Source organism: Aythya ferina, assembly GCF_964211825.1.
Source record: "Aythya ferina genome assembly, chromosome: 10".
Taxonomy (NCBI): Eukaryota; Metazoa; Chordata; class Aves; order Anseriformes; family Anatidae; genus Aythya; species Aythya ferina.
Genome location: NC_140306.1, coordinates 1,283,715 through 1,299,724, shown reverse-complemented (window position 1 = coordinate 1,299,724; position 16,010 = coordinate 1,283,715). Strand labels below are relative to the sequence as shown.

The following is a 16,010-nucleotide window of genomic DNA, read 5'->3' as shown; positions in this document are numbered from 1 at the left end:
TGGGATGGCTATTTGGGGGTGGAATTGCAATAATTATGAGTTACAAAACTCAACCTGTGCATTGCATTGATCTATCTTGTGTTTTATCTGGAGGTCAGGGAGGTCATTGTGCTTTCCACAACTTACATTCACTGGGGACAAATGCAGACACTCCAGGTATTTTTACTGTCTTTGTCAGTCTTTTTATTGGAGTCAGCGAGCTGGGGAGGTCTGTGACATGTGGGAAGTTGTGCTGGTGAAATATGGTAAATTTACAATTAGAATAATCAATTAAAAGATTTTTTAAAATAGTTGAACGAGTATGGAATTTAAAAAAATATGTTTTTTTTTTTATTATTTTAAAAAATAAACTACAGTTCTGAGCTGTTTCCAGTTCTGTTCTTTAGAGATCTGCGATAAAAGTTTGAATCATAGAGGTAACAAATTCAGGCCACAAAAGATAACCGAGTCTTCATAAAACTTATCTCGAAAAACAAAATAATTAAAGGTCTGCTGTTTATAAGCAAGGTGTGCATAAAATATGCTCTTCCCCGTTGTAAGAAGCCATAAGAACATGTACAGCTAAAAAGGATTTTTATGCCTCATCAGTCGCTTGGATATTTCAGAACAATTATAATTACCAGACTAAGTGGTTTTCCCCCTTTCCATTTATCACACGATAAAGCTGTTGCCATCCTGAGGGTGTGTGGTTCTCTCAGCATATCCAAAAAAACCCGCGGTCAACGTGCTCAATCTAATCGCGTTCTCTGTTTCTGGGACATACTTTATTAAACATTTTCATCACTTTCAGCTGTGCATTCGTACCTCAGCAGATTTATATCTGTAATTAGGGGAATTGTTATTTACCAGGAGAAACAAAGCTAGTGAAAAGACACCTCTCAGCAACATGACTCAAGTGTCGTGAGTTACTACCAATTTCATATTAATAATACAGTTAATTCTTTTTGCTACAGGTTAGGAATATGTCTCATGTTAGAAACCTTTGGAAATGTTTCAGAAATGCTGGGCAACAACTATTTGTGACGGTCCAGTTAGGGATAATCAGATGTGTAAGGGAAGAAAGTGATCTCTCTCCAAGATCTATGTTCAGTAATGAGATATTTTTACTTAAGCAAGTCTCCAACAGATGGTGTTTCTAAATTTTGAGTATTAGGGCTGTTTTTGAATGAGGCCTCCACGCAGTCTGATGTATTGCAGATGAGACTTTGCATTTTGGCTGTGGCTAAGAGATGATTGTGTTGCCCCTCCTGCGTGCAGCGAGGCCCTGTGACAAGGCAGGCGTCTGCACCGTGACACCATCGGGTCTGCAGCCACCACCACCAGAACTTCTGCTCCCAGGGAGGTGGCTCCTCCAAAAGTCACGTCTATGAATGATACCTGGAAGATGCAGCTGTTGTCAAAAGTCAGCTGTTGATGATGTATGCTCTGCAACATGTCTCGCCATGTATTATACCAGATTCTTAGTCATTGCTACATGAAACTACGACAGTCTGTGCTCAGCACTGCCACCTTCACCAGCCAATTTTCTTCTCGAATGGAAACTCATCAGTTTGAAAGGGTTCTGTGAATTCTGTTGCCTTGACATTATGAAGCAGTGATGTTGTCATTCACTAACCAAGTCTTTATCAGCAGCCTTGTGGTTCCCTGGGGACAAAAGACTGGAAACGACACCTGGAACCAACACGCCTGGTAGCACTGCACCATCGCGGTATGACCGCTTTGCCAGACCTCATGCTTCTGACCTGCTGCCAGTGTCCCCATTGCTCCAGCAGGAAGGCTCCCTCTTCTGCTGGGGACAAACTCCCCACGCTCCCCCCTGCTCTAACTCAAAGCCAGTTTGTGCTCATTTGCTCAGTGCTAACAGCGGTCACTGTGCTCAAGTGCTCAGGCAGCTTTTGTAAAGAGGCTCTCCCACCTTTTGTGAATAGCAGCAGGGCATTGTCTTGGTTCTGTTCCTGGAGACATGTTCCTAGTTCAGTCATTTCATGAATACGATGCATGTAGGGACTGCATCTTCGTGGTTTAATCCCTTTTCTCCGAAGCAATGCAAGGTGCAGCTTGCTGACCTGGAAGGCGAGCAGGCTGGGCTGCGGGTGCCTGCACACGTGGCTCGGGAGAGCAGCTTTGGGGAAACATCACTGAGGGTAAATGGAAGAAGAGAAAGTTGAATTCAATTGCATTTTAGTAACTCCAGATTGGTTTTGAATCATATTTACACGCTTTTCTATTTCTTGTATGTTCACAAGTTTTACTGCCGTGGTTCTAAGCGTCTTGGAGCGACGTGAATTAGCAGGTATGCCGTTCCCATACAGAAGACGAACTGCGCTAGCAGGGAATGAGATCGCTCCCCAGGGCCCTACCCAGGAAAACTGCAGAAAACCTGGAACTGAACCCGTATCTCAGGGGGCCCAAATGGCAGTGTGACATATGGCATGACAGGCCAGTAACCGTGAGCAGGACGCTCGGCTCAAGTTTTAAAACTCAATTCATATGAGGTATGATGACTGAAATAGGTCCGTTTTAGGCAAAACACTCCCTGCCTCTTACAAAGACCCAGGAGCTTTGCAGCTTTCTATGCATTGCTTCCAGCGGTTGCTAAATGTGAGAATTTTGTGCAGTTTCAGATTGAGAATGAAAGTGAGAAATCATTTAATACTCTGAGCACCAACGGGAGCAGCGGTGGGAACAGGATTGATGGAAATGCCCCAAATTGATGGTGGTTTTAGGATGGTTGTTTTCATTGTTGGTTGTAACCTTTCTGTGAATGCTTTTCTAAGTATATATTTCAGCAGAAGGCAAAGACTTCTTGCAGGGTGAACCGAATAAGAAATTACAGCTCTTGAATGAGAACTGCACCCATAAAACGAAAAACCTGATGTGGCACAGTAAAAATGGAACCATTGTCCTAAAGTGGTTAGGTCTGACAATAAATGTATACTTTTATGATTAATTGATTTTGTCATACCAATTTGATTCCTTTTTGTTGTTGTTGTTCGTTTTTTGTTGTTGTTGTTGTTTGTTTGCTTATATTGCGAAGACTTAAATGATATAGCCACTCAATGCCAATTAAATAATTTTAAATAATGCAGCTGATAAACCTGCCTTGTTTAGCTACTGGCTTTCTAGCTGCTGTGCTTTTGCTGGGTGATATTTGCTTCTATATGGTCCTGTTTCTGGTGGACTTGCACAAGTACTAATGGTATTTTTTTTTTCCTTCTCCTGATTTCTGCTTCTTAGATGTGAAAAATACCATAATTGTATTGGTATAGGCATGGAAAATGAACTCCAAAATACTTTGATCTAGAGAATTTGAGCTTAGTTCTAGTGGGAATTAGGAAGGAGAAGTTTCAACTAATTTATGTTTGAAATGCCTTCATAACTGTTGCTTCGTAAACACAGAGAGAGAGAGAAAATGATAGTAAAAATTCATATTTGGGAAATGGACATTCTCCTTTCCGGCAGTAAAAACTCAAGGCAATTTGCTCTATTTGAAGGAGATTGTTAGCAGTTACTGTGATTTCCGATGATGTAGCTTTAATGTTCAACATAGCTTAATCTTGCCACCTATAAAACATTCCTATGATGGGAAGTTGATGTTCTATGGGTTTGAATCCTATCCATGTGTGGAATTAATGCCTTGGTTATAAAGGATAAAAAAGAAACCTCACGTAAAACCCATGTGGTTGCCTATCCCCCGAGGTGGTCGGCACGGCCATGCAGTGCCCAGCCCCGTGTCCCTGGGGCTGCACAGCCACAACCACTACGGGCTGCAGGGCTTCTGCTGGCTCCAGGCTTAAAACCTCGCCCTGACAAACCAGAGACACTCGCACGCTACCACTGTTGATGGGGGACTTCTTATGTAATATACTTACTGTTGGAATACCTAAGTGTAAATGGAAAAGCTAAGAAGAAAATGCAAGAAGAGACCTAAGAGGCTTGGGGATATTTTATTTTATTTTATTTTTATTTTATTTTTATTTTATTTTATTTTATTTTATTTTATTTTATTTTATTTTATTTTTATTTTTATTTTTATTTTATTTTTATTTTATTTTTATTTTATTTTATATTTTATTTCTTGGTATTGAAAGCAGGGATTCTGGCCACCAGCATAACCTGCTCCATGCTGGCTTTTTGGTCACAGTCCCTGGGGATGAATCAAACAACAAAACCAAATAATGGTGTTTGTCCAGGATTGGGATTTTTTTTTCCATGTCTGTGGCAGAGCTAGAAATCGTGTTCACATTGTGGGGCTCCAGACCAGGCTGTTTCTCGCTCATCAGCTGTCCCTCCAATTAAATGAACTGTCTGAAATTAACATACATTCCAGCATCACTTTTTAATTTAATTTTCTGTTTCTTTAAACTAAATTGCTTTTAATAAAAAAACAAACTTATAAAATTATTCTTGTCTTCTAATGCCAACCTCGAGCCACCATTTATGTGTTTTAAAAATTTCAATTTGATTTAGACAGAGTTATAACCTAAGTTAATAGAGAAAGCAGACTAGATATATAAGAAAACTCCTGAATTCACAGGTAATGCAGAACACTATCAATGTAAGTAATTAAAGGAGAAAAACTCTCCTATTCTAATTCAAAAAATAAGTGATGGGGAAACTTGTACTGCTGTGTGAACATTTCATTTCCCAGTAGTAAAAGCATGTTTGTATCTGGGTCAAGAGAAAAAAAAAAAGTTGCTAAAATTAAGCAACGCTTCAAAGTTTGGATTTATTACATGTGAGTGAAGCTCAATAAGAAATACCGAGTTGTGGTATGGTACAAATGATATTTTCTTAATGGGATGTAGAGTTTTGTGTTTGATTTCTTTTTCTGAAATACTTACAAGAAAATTAACTGCTGTGTTCTGGTCCTGCAAATATCTACACCAGTTTTTTTATCTTGTGTTAGCAGGATTTATATGCATAACTATTTGCTGAACTGAATCCATGACTTACGGGTTAGGTGTACCGGGAGATCTGGCAGGGATCTCGTCGCTCCTGTTCGACCCACACAGTGGAAGCTCCACTCTGTGTTTCTGATAGAATTAAGCAGCAAAAAAAGTGGTTGATAACAGCCCTTTTCTGGTGAAATGCACCAAATCTCTGACTAGGAGGTGTGCTTTCCCCCACAGGTGAAGCCTCCCAAGGTATCTGCTGCTCCCGTGTGTGTCAGATCAGTGCCTTTCGGCCTGATGTGGGTCTTGCTTCTCCTTCTGCCTCTGCTCCAGGGATAACATCTTCATGAGGAGCCTGTTACTTCTGCTGGCAGGGTCTGATGCTGTGTCCCTTGCTGGGATGGCTTAGCTTTAGGTTTGTGATTTTACGTATATGGAAGTTTGTGAAAATGTCTTAGTTTTTGCAAGCCTTTATTTAAATAACTATATAAAAAAGGCAATTTGTCATACACAGCATCCCTTCCAAGACGTGCTGCGTGTCCATCTGGAAAAATTCCTTACCTTAAGGATTTGAAAACCTGGAGTAAAACCTGCACCTAAATTTTGATTTTGAACGTGGGTGGTTTGTGAACTGTGGATTCCTAAATTCCGGCCTCAGGTGCTGTGTTTCCAAGGCCCAGCTTTGCAGAGAAATTCAGCATTTCCCACGTGAGGTAAAGAGCGAGGGTGGTGTACAGGGATTTTCAAAACCACCCACGCTTCCCAGCTGTGTTGTTTTGGGGTGGCTCTATAGACTTTAGCAACCAAGCTCAGCTGCCTGCAGGGCTCCTGGGGCCAAGCCTCCGTCCTCTTCCCCCCAGAGCTGCAGAGTTGGGGCTTTAGCCTAAATCCGTCACACCTGTGATCACTGTTTTCACCTTCTGGGGTTTTCTTTTCTTCCCCTCTGTTGTCCTGCAGATTGGGTGCTTCAGGGTGACCTCAGACTGGCAGCAGCTGATCTCTGGCTGCAGACCACTGCTGGGGTGAAGAGCAGGGCACCTCCAACCCTTCCATTGTCCCAGGCCCTCCACCTACGCCTCTCCCCTACAAAAGCTGCTTTTTTTTTTTTTTTTTTTTTTTTTTTTTTATTCTGGGGATCTAAGACCATGAAATGATCAGGGCTCAGAGGGCTGAAAAGATCCGTCCTGTGGCTCAGCACACAAATTTCACTCAGCTTCTGGAGATGCAGCCCTGTAATGTACCAATGCCACGGTCATCTTTTCTCACAGAGGGGGAAACAATGGCTGTAGGCATTTAAAAATAAATAAATAAAAATGAAAACCCATCACATTTTGTATCACCATGTGTGTGGAGGCCCTCAAACAACTCAACTCCAAATTTCCCCCTTCTCAAAGCTGCCTTGTGAATAACAAAACCCACATTGTTCTTGGGTGTTCTTCTGAATTTATTTTCTGTCATCTTCTTAAGGAAAGAAAATACAGCTTCTCTCACTTAGCACCCTTTGGGACGGCAACAGTAGATGAAGAGCAAGCAATCAACATGTCAGGATAAAATTAGATTGCCACAGAGTACAAGGTTTGATCCAATATCTGTATCAGATTTAGTTCTCAGCTGTGCACATCACAATAAAATAATACTCACTGTTCGTTGTCTAAAAGCATGCTCCAAGAGCAGCCCTAGCATGCTCCACCAGCACCCAGCCCAGCACAGAGCCAGCCCAAATCTGCCTCTGAGCCAGGAAGAGCTGTGCAATGGGTCCTCAGCCAGGGTCTTTGCTCTGCAGACCTGCTCCTGCTTGCTGATGTGGCCTTGCAGACAGCTCTTGTAGGGTCAGGGCCTATCCAGTGCCTGCTGTACAGTTTGCTAATAAAACACTGACGTTTTGACATCACTTTTTCAACAAAATAATGAAGAGAGAATATTTCCTCCTATTTTATTGTTAAAAAAAAGTAAGTAAAGTGTTCATTCAAAAAGTTCTGCTGTGAGTCAAAGTTTTTTGGTTAACATGACGCATCTAAAAAACTGAATTGCCAGCAAATGAGAAAATGACAGCTATGTGCAGAGATGACTGAGTCTGTCCATGCCCTATTAAAAGCTTAGAGCCTTTTTCTACCTGTTTGCACATCCTATTCCAGCAGGCTTCCCATCGGCAATAGCTGCCTGTGCAGGGGAGGCAGCAGGCTGCCAGGTTTGGCTGGGCCTTGCACAGGAGCGTTGTTGGATTTTCACCCTTGGCCATGCAGTTTAACTGCACTGGTAATGGCAAAGTCATGGCTCCGAACTAACTGAGGATAAAATCAATTTTCTGTTAGGTGTAAAAATATTGATACGCACATGCCCGCTCTTTCCGTATCATTGCAGAACAGTTAGTCTTCTGTTTAAGGGATTTAACCTCGTTCTGCTCGTACTCAGCTTTCGGATTTGTACTATGAGACTGCAAGGATGTCTTCTGTCTTTGTGTTATTTCATTCTTCTGATCTTTTAAATTAATGAGTTTTCATCGACCCTGGTGGAAGTGGATCAGGTCTGAGCTTGCCAGGCTGTTCCCGGCAGTCCCAGATCTGGAAGCAGTTCGCCTGCTTCGACACCCGACCCAGCACCTCTGAGTGTGTTGTCTGAACCCACTGATTTAGCCATATGTGTCCTGCTGGTCCTGGCTGGCAGGTGTTTAGTAAAGAAAACTTTGGTTTTGTTCTGCAGTAGCTCCAAGTTGCTTTGGGTTCCCTTCTACACTCACTTAGCTCCAGAAACCTGCCTAGAAAGCTTTTATTAGACCAGGGTTTCCTGGGAGAGGAAATTGAGCACCGGCGTTTTCCCAGTCCCTAAATGAGATTTGAAAAACCTCATTTCAATAATTATAATAACAAAGCATCCCAGAAAATATAAATAGGATCACCTCACAGGAGGCAGAGCGGCCCCCAGCAGCCTTGCGGCTCTTCCAGCCCCACGGTGCTGCTCTCCAGGGCTGGCTGTACCAAAGGCACTGCTCCTGCCGTGCCACCCCAGCGCCAGGGGCTGCCTTCTGCTGAGGTTAGTGGCAGCATTTAGCAGCCCATGGGGCACGTGTGGGGCTGAGGAAAAGAGTCGCTTTAAAAGGGAATATAACGGGGTGTACAAGTTGTGATTAAGTATCATAAAAGGGGGAAAAAGTTTGGTATGTATTGGTATCGGCAATTCTCTATCAAAGCAAATGAATGAAGGTAAAAATGTGTTAAAACTATGTTAATAGGAAAGCATACAATACCATTAGCTGGGGAGACTGGGCCATCAATGTATTTTACCTATTTGTTCACTGTCATAGAAAGGCATAAAATCTGGCGTAGGTCAGACTTTCTGCTAAATGGATGGGGAGAACCATTAAGGGAATAAACAAAATAGGTGGGGAAAACAGCTGCATTCTTATAGAAAGTACACAACCATGAAGAGACCTTAAAAATAATTTCAAAGCGAATTTGCAAAGAGCACTCGTGATTTCTGTCATAAAGCCTTCCAAAACAATCTCACGGCTCAATGTCTGCAGTCACTGGTGTGCAGAGAATTACGTAAGGTTCCTGCTCTTTGCTTTGTCGTATGCTTACCTCATATTCTCAACGATTCATTATCAAGATTTGTCAGGACTAATTAAGACGAGTGCCAGCTGTGATAGAGTTTTTGGTATCTGGGCACCTTGCTCTGTGGGGGTGTGACTGAGATTGCTCGTTGTACAGAATTAGCTAATAGCAAGTGGTGATTTAGTGGCTTGCTGCTCGCTGTGGTCTGAGCTGTTAACAGAGGTGAAGCTGTTTAGCAGCCCCTGGGGATACACCGCTTCGGTATACGAAATTGAGTTTTCTGTAACTCTATTAAAAACAAAACAAAAGAAAACCCACTGCCAACAAAGAGAAAAATTATTAAATTACACATATGACTTTCTGTTTTATGGCAAGTCACCTTTCTTTATTTAAATAAAAATTAGTAAGTACACACTAAAAGAGAAGAGTGTAACTTTAAAGTCAGGAAGGTACGAGAGAGAAAATTTTGCATTTGGTTATGGCTTTGAATGTGAGTTTTAATTCTGATGTGAGCTGTCCAGCGAGCTCCTAAACCTCTGGAAGCAGTTCACAAATGAGTCCTTTCTGGCCCCAAATCCAGCCAGGACACAATCTATGTGCAGGTATGTGCACCCTACTCCTAAATAAATAAATAAATAAGCAGTGAATTTCTGGGCGGAAGTGGCAAAGCTCATGCAGAGGTGTACAAATGGGGTGGGGTGGGGGGTGGCCTGGGGGCTGCTTGGCACAGAGGGGAGCCTTTGATTCTTGAAAATAAGATTATGGAAAGCAAGCCTTTAGAAAAACCAACTCAAACTCAACACCTCAAATCAGCGGTATTTTTATCTTAATCGCTGTGTGCCTGTTGACCAATAGCCCTTCTGTAAACAAGGATAATAATACCACTTATCTTGTGAAAATAAATTACTGTTTTTGAAGCACTCAGATGCTATAGTGATGATCAAGATAGGAAAACCCAGGGAAAAGTTATTAATTCTGCCTCGAACCAGAAGGACCACATCACAGTGTGTGCAGGGGAGGGCTGAAGAAGCAGTCGTGCCTCTGGTGTTTCCTATGGTCGGTTTTGCACGCTGGGGGCTTCTTGCTGAGGGGGCGAGGGGGCTTTAGAAGGGAAATGCTGGGGCAGAAGGCAGCTGGGAGGGGACGTGGGCAGCCCAGGTGCGGGTAGTCCCCACTCTGCCCCCTTTGGAGCCGTGCCTGGGGGCTGCCATGGGGCAGGTCACTTTGTCACCTTGTCACTGGGTGGCCCCAAACCCTGGTTGTGTAGGGAAAACCACTGCACTTAATTACCGAGAACGTGCAGGACCGTCATTTTCCTTCAGCATCGGAGGAGATGTTTCAAGGATTAAGTGAATCAGAATATTCTCAGTAAATCAGAAACCGAGATAATAGTGAGTATTTGAAAAGAAGAAGTTATTGTTCTCTGCGGATTGCAGGGATTTTAATGATTTGGCTGAAGTGCCCATCTAATAGAGCTGCCTCTTTGAAATATTTGCCATCTCAGAGGAACAGTTTTAAAGTGTCTCTTGCATAATTGATTGATCCACTCTTCTCAAACGCTTGCCTGGCCTTCAGAGCAATGGGACAGGTACTGGCAGCACGTGGAGGGGATGTGGGTTCTACATGGCCTGTGGGGAAACACAGAGCTCCCATCTAGAGAGTGGGACCTGCCCAGAACTGATCCAAACCCATTCTCAGGAGGAAAAATGGCTTTTGTTCCCCATCACCTTCTGAAGGAGAGGAGACCCAGCCTCCCCCAGGGCCTTGGTTGTCTCCCAGGGCCTTGGTCGTCTCCCAGGGCCTTGGTCGTCTCCCAGGGCCTTGGTCCACCCACAAGTTCAGGGGACGAGGGAGGTGGCAGCCACGGGCCATCACTGTGCCGCTCTCCTGTGGTTTCAGGCACACTCGGCACAGTTCCTTCCCCGGCTTTTGTCTGTTCAATGAAAGCCCTGACCACCATAGGTTTCAGTTAAACAACAGATCTGACCTAGAAAGGCTCAAACGCCAGGAGGGAAATAGGACAAAAAGGTGTTAATTTTAAACTGCCATTCACTGCAGTCCCGTGGCAGTGTGGGAGGTGGTGTCCAGCCTTGCGCTGCAACTCCTTCTTCTGAGTGTGCTACTTTGATGGGATCGTTTCATAACGCTTTGTTTTTCCAAAATATAGCAGGTTTGGCTTCAAGACTGAGTGGATGCTAGTATTTAGATAAATTTTGAACTCAGTTTTTGTTATGTCTGAAACCATCTTCTTGACAAAGACAATTGTGGTTTGAAAAAAAAAAAAAAAAAAAAAAAAAAGAATGAAGAACTGAAGACTTAAAGTTGCTGTAAATATTCCCCATTGGTTATCTTGCAAGTTCTGTATATCGGTCTGGTGGTAGTTTTTATAAATAACATCCATTGATGAAAATAATAATAAATTGCTGTCTCTGCACTTGCGTAAGCATTCAGTGTGATTTTATTTTTCCTTTTTAATACTATTATCAACAACTATCTTTCTGGTTGAGCTCCTAATCCACAAGATATGGTACATCATCGTGCAGGAGTACGAACGGTCACTGTCACTGCACACAGGCACCTTCTGTGGCTGCGGCTCCTTCGGCAATGAGCAACTCCTGGAGGCAGCCCCACGGCATCTGCCAGAACCCCTTGGGCAGCCTCCACACGGACCTGATCAGCCTCAGCCTCCACATGGACCTGACAGGTCCAAGCCCCAGCCCAGAGGCTTCTGCTACCCCAGAGATTTTTCCCTTTTCAAGCACTGGCAGCCTGTGTGGAGGAGGCTGGGCCTGGGATATGAGTGAAAATGGAAAAATATCTTTTCAAGCATCAAAACCAGGGAAATGTTTCCCTCCAGAGAGGAGGCGAGGATAGCTCTCAGAGCCACACTGCTCTGTTTGGTTTTATACAGGATCATGACCGTGTGTTGCCAAAGAGTGTTAGGCCCAGGTACTTTGTGTTTCAGCACAGAGTATCCATTGCATATATTTTCAGAGGCTTGGGAACAATCACTAATGCTTATTTTATATTTACTAACTTACATGTACTATAAATATATAATTTATATTATAATTCAATATTTTTACTTATTAGCTTATAATAAATATATAAATAATTTGCTTCTTATATAAGGCTTAGCGAGAGATCCAGGCCACTACATCCTTCGAAGAGAATTTGCTCTCCCCATCTCCCTGGCAGCCAGCGCCACACTGACACTTTCTCATTGTAAACAGCTTCAGTAAAACACCGAGTTAAGGATCAGGGTTTTTCACTAGCCTCTGCTCCAAAAATTCATTATTTTCTGAACGCCAGATAAGCAGGAGCTCTGGCTGCTGTCCCAACACTGACTTCACCCAACAAATTAATTGCTTGTACCATGTCCATTACAGTTGTTCAAAATGACCTCCAACTGTGCACGGCAGCAGCATGCTACATTACCAAAATTTGAAATATTGTCTTATTTCTCTTTTCTGCTATTCTGTAGCTCTTTGTTTTGCTTCCACTGGTCTGTTGTAAAACGATTTTGTGTTCACCCTGCCAGTTGCCCACATAAAAGCAATGTTTAATTATACAGCATCTTTGAAAGTAGATGCTGGTAAGATCCTCCTGTGATGGAAATTGCGTCGCTCCCCTGAAGGATGCCAGCTATGATGCCGATTTCTTTCTGGCAATGTCTTTGCTTATCCAGTACCAATTTGGCTGAATCCATGATCTTATTTGACAGACAAGTTAAGAAATGTTTTTGAATATGCTTTTGGATGTGTTTAACCACTGGCTGTTTACTTTTAAACAAATTATCTAACTAAAAAGATCAGGCTAGGTTTTGTTGTTTGTTTCTTTGTTTGTTTTTAAGTTTTCTTTCTTTTTTTCTTTCCTTTTTCTAATTTATTTTTTATTTTTCTGTGAAGCAAGCTTTCCCAGTGGGAAGTGAAGTGCATCCCCTGGTGCCTGTCCAGGAGCAGTGGGGGTGTGGGTGGGCTTGGCACCGCACGGAGGGGCAGCAGTGCTCACGTGCATTAAGATGCCCTGCAGATCTCCCCTCACCTCTCGGACAGACAAAAATATAATAGCTTTGTTCTTATCACATCAAGTCTACAGCCTGCTCTGGTGTGAGCACAGTGCTCCGGTGCTGAATTAGGGCATCTAAAGAAAGCAGTCACTGCTCTCTGGGAACTTAGCAAGGGACTTTTGCTGGGAATTTGATTTAGTACAAGAATGACTAATTACGAGGTGAAATACAAGGCATAACATTGAAATGACTTTCCCACCAGTGGAAAGATAAAAATATGCTTTTATCAATATTCCCATTAAATACATAAAATGTTGTCATTCTGCAGCTTTGTTAGAACAACATTGCTTTCTGAGAGTCAGTTCAGATTAGGGATACAACTTTAACATGATTTAGTGTGTTGAAACTCTGAATTCTCACTGATGGCTCTAAGAGTGGGGCAGTTCAGTGTGGAGCAGCCATAACCTAATTTATGCCTAGGCACTGCAGGTTGAGTCCAAGCAGAGAGCAGCTCCTCTGGTGGGCGCAGGTGTGGAGAAGAATTTCTTAGATCCGCAGGGATAGGAGCTGCAATTCAGGGCAGGTTCTGAAGCATGGATAAGTTGTGATAAGTTGTGATATCTGTGTGATGCCTTCAGGATGGTATTTAGCCAGCACTCTCTCACCTCCACGTATTCCATAAGCCCAGCCAAATGAAATGCTTCTTCAAAGTAAAACCCGGCAGTAGCAGATGCATAGGTTAGTATTTTAGTTCCTTGTCTGAGAGCACCAGATTGAATATAGGTAGCCAACTGCATGGAAGGGAAAGAGATCAAGTACAAAAATGGGGAGGTTACTAACTATTTTAAGAGTTAAATATAAAAACTGGGAAAATGAAAGCTGATAAACACAGCTTTTGTTTCAGGCGATGTCCGATGAAACTGTGGTGCTTGTTACCACCGGACACCACTGAAGCAATGTGCTTAACAAGAGTGGAAGAGGGACCAGGCACTTTTATGGATATCAGGAATATCCAGAGTAATGATTAACTATATCAAAATTTGTAATGTAATTAGAATAATTTTTCATGCTTCATGGCTTAAACCAATTTCTGTCTATGAGAGACCAGGATGAGACTTATGGTAGGAGCAGATTAAAGACATCTGCATACTCCAGAGCTCCTGCATTTTCTTCTGGAGGCTCTGCTGCGCTTGCAAAACAAGATACTGGGCTAGGACAGACCCTAGGCCTACCTTGATCTAGTGTGTTGTTTTTTATGTGCCTTTAGGGAACTTGGCATGGAATATGCAGACTTATTTTTTTAGGTAATGAGAGTGTGATGAAAAGGAGGATGAAGTAGACAGCAGATGGATTTTTCTGTAATTTTTGAGAGGATAAACATGTTGAATGTAACTGCAGATTTGCTCAAAGAAAAAAAAAAAAGAAAAGGAGAGAAAAAAAAAAAAAAAGGCTTTCAAATTCAGGAGGTAGCTTCCTGCAAAACAAGGCACAGATTTGCCAAAAAGAAAAAAAAGCCTTAAAAAACTTTCAAATTCATGAGGTAGCTTCCTGCAAAACAATGAGATTTATTAGAAAAGATGATTTATGTTTATATCCTTTCTGAATCTTGAGCACTTAAGGCAAGCTTGAGTCATGCCTGCAAACTCTTCTCCACAGCCACTAGAGTCGGATTTTTTAATACTAATAAATACAGCGAAGACTCTCAGAGAAGAGCTTTAAGTGGGCAAGAGGTAAATAAACACTGAAGAGCTCACACTTCACTGCACACGTTCAGATGTGAAAGGGGGCTGGAGCTGACATTACCAAGGAATGGTTGGGAAGGAAATCACCGACACTGTGCCACAGCTGAACCGAGGCAGCGAGCTACGCTGCGTGTGGGCATCGAGGCGGGCAGCTGGGCCCTGGCCAAGCTGCAGTTTGGCTGGTGGGGCTGGAGGGTGGAGTGCAAGAGCCCAGGGTTGTGGGGAGGCAGCAGCCCAGTGCCCAGCACCCACAAGCCCCCAGCACCCTTGTGTCCCATCCTATGATGGTGGGCAGGGGAGGGGGGTCGGGAAATCATGGCTTTGCTTTCCTCCAGTGGTGAATAAAAACGATGAGCAACAGGGCCTGAGCGATGGCACAAGCTGGATCACCATATGCAAATTGCTCTGAAATAATCTCTTCTGGGGTTTTCAGTCTGTGGAAAAGCTAAATTTTGGTCCTGAGCCCCAGAATTATAATTTCTAGTGGAGAATTCCAGCTGCTTTTGTTGGTGCTTATGCTTGTTACGTCCTGGCCCTACTGCAAAGCCCTCCAACTGACTGTGTCTGTCCAGTTTTACTGAACCTCTTTCACTGAGGAATAGGCACATGTCTGTTGTGGTCGTGGTGGAACTGAATAGCACCACCTTGGAAAACTTGGTTGTGGTAACTTCTGCCAAATGCAAATGGACATGGAGAGGCACAGTTCAAGGGAACAACAAAAAAAAAAAAAAGTAAAAAATAGTGAGGATACAATTAAAAAAAAAAAAAAAAAAAAAGGAGAGGGAGAGAGAGAGATTTTAAGGTGTTAAAATGCCTAAATGATTACTGGAATGATGATTATCTTGCAAAGCCCTAGCCAGCTCCATCTGAAGTCAAGACCTGACTGGCAAAGCCCCTCACTTGTGCCTGCCAGAGCAGTCGTGCTCTCCCAGCTCTGGGTCATGCAATAAAATCTGGCTGGGCCTCAACAGGTAGAGACCATCAGAGCCGTGTTACTCTGCCTTCGCTGAAGCACCGTGTGTTGGAAACTCAGCAATCACCACAGCTCTCTATTAGCGCACACTTCCGAGCTGCAGCTGGACCGGGCAGGCTGCACAACCACCCACGGCGCGCTGCCGGTCCGGGCTGAGTTAGGGGCCATGCGACGAGCAGCAGCTCTACCCCAGATGGTTTTTGTGCAGCACGAACCGCCCGCTGCCCTCCGCCGGGCCAGGGCGCTCCGCACCGCGGCCCCGCGCCCGACCGCGGCTCCCAGGCGCGGCCGCGGGGAGCGGGGAGCAGGGAGAAGGGAACGGGGAGAGGGGAGCGGGGAGAGGGGAGCGGGGAGCGGGGCTGCCCTGTCCCGGCTGCGCCCCACCTGTTTGCCCCCGCTCCCCCTAGGGCCGGGATGCTTGAGCGGCTGTGGGCGCACGGCTCCATCCCGGGCTCCATCCCCGGCTCCATCCCGAGCTCCATCCCCATCCCCGTCCCCGTTTCCATCCCCATCCCCGTTTCCATCCCGGTTTCCATCCCCATCCCCGTTTCCATCCCCAGCTCCATCCCCTGTCCCTGTCCCTGTCCCTGTCCCTGTCCCTGTCCCTGTCCCTGTCCCTGTCCCTGTCCCTGTCCCCATCCCATCCCCATCCCCATCCCCGGTCCCCGGCCCGTTCTCGGGCTGCACGGCCGCATCCTGCGCAGCGGCGGCGGGCGGGGCGGCGGAGGGGGCGGGCGGCGGCGCGGCCCGGCCACCATTTAAAGCGGTGGCGGCGCGGCGGCGGCTCCCCAGTGCCGAGCGGCCGCCGGGCGCGGCGGAGGCAGGGGGGAGCGGCCCGGC

At 44.5% G+C, this 16,010-nt stretch overlaps 1 long non-coding RNA gene across 1 annotated transcript; it reads left to right on the top strand.

Annotated features, from left to right (window-relative positions):
- The first annotated feature begins 329 nt into the window (after positions 1–329).
- LOC311441932 lies at positions 330–2,950 on the top strand. The gene is made up of 2 exons (XR_014696333.1): positions 330–2,144; positions 2,247–2,950. It is a non-coding gene; the product is annotated as an uncharacterized lncRNA (long non-coding RNA).
- The last annotated feature ends 13,060 nt before the right edge of the window (positions 2,951–16,010 follow it).